This window comes from Cornus florida, unplaced genomic scaffold (genome assembly GCF_030987335.1).
Source record: "Cornus florida cultivar Cherokee Brave unplaced genomic scaffold, ASM3098733v1 CherokeeBrave_3.0.0_Hap2_Chr07, whole genome shotgun sequence".
NCBI classification, from domain to species: domain Eukaryota; kingdom Viridiplantae; phylum Streptophyta; class Magnoliopsida; order Cornales; family Cornaceae; genus Cornus; species Cornus florida.
In genome coordinates this window covers 26835393-26839706 of record NW_026775577.1, presented here as the reverse complement: position 1 = coordinate 26839706, position 4314 = coordinate 26835393, and the positions used below count along the sequence as shown (strand labels likewise).

Sequence of the window (4314 nt, the reverse complement as noted above, 5' to 3'; positions counted from 1 at the left end):
TAAAGATGATGTAGGAATAGAAAAGATGAATTAATACTTAGAAGTCATTAAACAAACCACATAGGAACTATTATAGTGTTTATTTGCGGCGCTTGCTCCAAATACTCCAATGATATGGTACCCTAAACTAAACCCTTAATTAATTAATATATATATATACTACTATATATATATATATATATATATATATATATATATATGTTTCCCAACCAAATTTTGTTTCACCCACTTACCAGAACCATCTCTTGCTGGGCTGAAACACACGAGCAGGAACTCATTCGTATCACACCGAAACGTTGACTTCTCAAAGTGATCCACCAGTGCCTCCTTCCCCTGCCAATTAACCATTTTAATTAATCATATCAAACCCAAAACTTATTACTATATATTGTGTGTGTACATATATATACGTTGATATATGCACACGCTCTCACTTCAAAATCATTTTTATTTATCCACTAGGGTACTTGCCTCTTAATAAAATGAATTTATAGCCCTCTTTTTATTTTGTTATATATATATCTCACTTCCCTAATCTGTCTTTTAAAATTGATTTTTATTAAGAGGAATCATTGTAGTTATTAGACCATTTTTTAACTCGTTATAATGTAAACTTCATCTGAAACCAAGCAAGCACGCCAAAGTTTATTTATTTCCCTTTTTTCTACAACAGCTAGCACTTTTTTCTGAATAAAAATAGAAATTACAAGAGCTGCATAAAGATCTGTGACTTTTCCAAATTCTTTAACAGGAATTATCCCAAGGACACAACTTAAGTATACCCTTTATTTTAACCAAATAGTGCACCATCCTAAGAACACAAAAGACTACATAAACAAGAACACATACAGCAGTATCTAATTTGCATCTTGAGGTGAAGCAATCCTCCTAATTCACCCCAAACCTTTTTTTTAGTTCCAAGACGAAGTCATAAACCTTGTTGGGGTCACAAAGAGAACTGGACACACTAATTAATGAACGAGTAGGTCTTTGAGAATTCCCTTAAAGGGAGCCCCTTCTCTGTAGTCTCTTTATAGGTCTGTGTAAGAATAATGAACTAGTAGGTCTTTGAGAATTCCCTCTTTCTTTGAAATTAATATCATTATTCGTTGCTATGGCTCTCTACATGACAAAAGTATTTTGGAATCTCTTTTTTCCTTTTAATGAATAGCTGGGATGATGCTAGCATAAATTCCTTGTATCTTATGTGGTCTTATCACATGAACCTATGCAAAGTATCCAATTAGGAAAGAGTCAATGCATAAAGATGTTTATCTTCTTAAAAAATCTTGATCGCGGAAAATAAATTTAAAACCTATATATTTTTATGTTGCAAGAAAATGTGTTATTCATCTTACCAAACCTAGCCATATTTTAAGTTGTTTAATGCATTATTCAATTACAAGTTTTCCTTTTCCAAAAGTGATAAACATGATATTCTGGTTTACTAACTTCATATAAGAAAGCCAAACTGCATTTCTTTAGCATAAGTGACAAGAAAAGCAAGCAAAGGTGGTGGTGGTGGTGGTGGTGGTTGTGAATATATAGAGAGATTTTGGCTTTATAGCATGATTAAATTGAATTTTATCTCAGTCTATATGCTGTTTTATTTGATGATTCAACAAATTAAAATGCGATCAATGAAAACCATACTCCATCCACAACAATTTCCCGACCTCCATTTATGCAAAATAATTAAAAAATATATAAACAATGAAGAAGTCCATGATGCAAGTAATGCAGTATCACATTTCTATGCAATGGACTGAATTTTCAGAAAATCCAAGATTAGGTAATTTGGGATGCAACACAGCCTTAGGGAATGAGCCCTGAGAAATCTAAGGTGAAATTCCTGAAATTATTCTTTGTCGTCTTCTTATTTTAGTTTATTTGTTATGTTTTTTAAAGTTATAAGAAAGCTACTTTGGTAGGCCAGTCCTTCCTTTCATCAAGACTTCACCCAAACAACCAAAAGCCACAAAAAACAACCAAGTTATCATTCATAGTTGCTGTAAAAGAATACTTGTGGCTGTCAGCAATCTCAGAAGATAACATGAAAGATATCAAATCTATTATTCATAGGCACACAGCAAGACGAAAGATTTGTAACTTGAAGGTGGATTGCAAAGCGAGAGAGAGAGAAAGAGGCGAAGAATAAAGAAAAAAGAAAAGGGAAACAAACACAAATACCTTAAGATGAACAACTTCACCATCCTAAATTACCAAAACCTTTTTTGTGTGTTCAACTACAGCATTAGCATCGCTGGATAAGAAGAATTCTCTGGGTTGCCCATTCTTTGAAAGGAATTTGTCATTATGAAATGATGCTTCATTGTTCACATCATCTGTTAATTCCTGAACCGACGACAACTCAATAAAGAAAAGAGCACAATCTTGTGTTCATCAAGAGCAGCGCAATTATTAATACTCCACTCATGCTTACACAAAAGAATTCAATGACAGCACAGAACAGTAGTTAAGAAAGATCATGTGCAATATTTAAATAATAATAGCTGAATCAGAATGAATACAAAAGTTCCAATATGTGCATGGAGTAGAAAACTTCAACTAAATGATGCCTAAGCTGGTAGCATATCCTTTTTCACCTTGCAATGAACCAAAATAAGCCACATGCAATGCAATACTACATCGTGGTGTTGATTTTTCAAGAAGCTGTGGGGTTGTGAATTGTGATGGTGACAATCTATGAAATATGGATACAGATACAACAAATTCTTAAATTATAGATACAGATATGCAAGGACAGGACAATATATATATATATATATATATATATATATATATATATATATAAACGTAGATATGTATAAAAATCAATATTTATGCATCTATGAAAATTTTTAAATAATATTTGTTTATGTTATATGTATTGTTATTAGCATATCTTTTTTTTTTTTTTTTTTCACAAGTATTGTTGTTAACATTTATTTATAAAATATTATAATTAACAAACAAAACAAGAGTTGAGAGTTATATTGTATGGATAAATTAAGTTCTATTTTCGAATAAATGTTAAACTTTTCTTAACAATTATACTATGATATTATTCTTTGAAAAGTTACATTCTAATTCTCAAAACTTGCTAAATATGTATCTGAGAAGTATCGGTACGTGGTTGAAATTTTAAAATATATTTCAAAATTATAATACGTATAGGAATCGAACACTCATCCATGAGTATCTGAGAAATATTGGTGTCCGACACAACATGGGTACGTCACTCTTGTAGAAGCATAGGTGCTTCCTAGGTGGCAGTTGGTGGTGCACCAGCTACTGGCTTCAAAATAAAAATTTCCTAAAATTCCATATAAAAATTGAATAAACGACCATAAAAAATGCTATGCAAATTAAAAACTTTCCATCAACTTTTAGGATCAAGAGAGAAGGGGAACAGATGAAAAAGAAGAATTAAAAGCAAGTAGAAAAAAGCTTCTGACAAAGATGCAATTTGGCATAAATAAAATTTGCAAGTGTACTCACAGAGATGAATTTATATCAAAATCATCTCACAGTTTTTATGAATTCAAGTACAGTCCAGAATTTTTGATACAACACAAGGCCATATATATATAATCTGAAATTTAAAGGCCCAAGAAGTTGCAATTCAATTCAATTCAACTTAGAATTTTCAATTCAATTCATCGTCAACCTCAATTTCAAAAATCAGGGACAAGCCCTTCACAGAATTTTTTTTTTAGTCCATTCTCCATTACCATAGCCCTTCCTCCTTTTTCACATCACAGACTTATACATTCACAGCCCTAATAAACATAACCACAGATATATGTAGGAAATTCTAAATTCCCATTCCAAAATCAAAGTCCAAAAGTCAAATTTCAGGTTGAAGAGAGCTTACCCGAGAGAAAAATGAGAAAAACGAGAGAGAGAGACTCGGCTTGAAATTTTTGGCTGGAGAAGACGACCGGAACTGGAAATGTGGTGGCCGGTGGCGAGATGTGGTTTCTCCTTGACCGAGAATCGGCCAGAGAAAGCGAGACCGAGAAGAGAGGAGAGTGCAGCAGCGGCGGCTAAGAGGTTCGGCTGGAGAAGCTTGCGGCAGTGGGGTTCGAACAGAGAGCGAGGGCTTGGTGATGGTGTGAGGATGTGGGTTGATGGTGGTGGTGCCTCGGCGTGAGACACAGAGAGATAGAGATAGAGATAAAGAGAGAGGCTAGGGTTTTTTCAGAAAGAGAAGTGACTTTATTGCACCAGTGGGAATAAGACCCGCCAAATGATAAGTGACAATTTCACGGCCCGCCAAATGATAAGTGAAAATATTTCACTTTTTACCAT

General features: G+C 33.4%; 1 long non-coding RNA gene across 1 annotated transcript; it reads right to left on the bottom strand.

Moving 5' to 3' along the window:
• Window positions 1-231: 231 nt before the first annotated feature.
• LOC132267604 (uncharacterized) lies at window positions 232-4027 on the bottom strand. Its single transcript, XR_009469030.1, has 3 exons — window positions 3878-4027; window positions 2191-2355; window positions 232-333 (listed from the first exon to the last, which is right to left on the bottom strand). It is a non-coding gene; the product is annotated as an uncharacterized LOC132267604 (long non-coding RNA).
• Window positions 4028-4314: the final 287 nt, after the last annotated feature.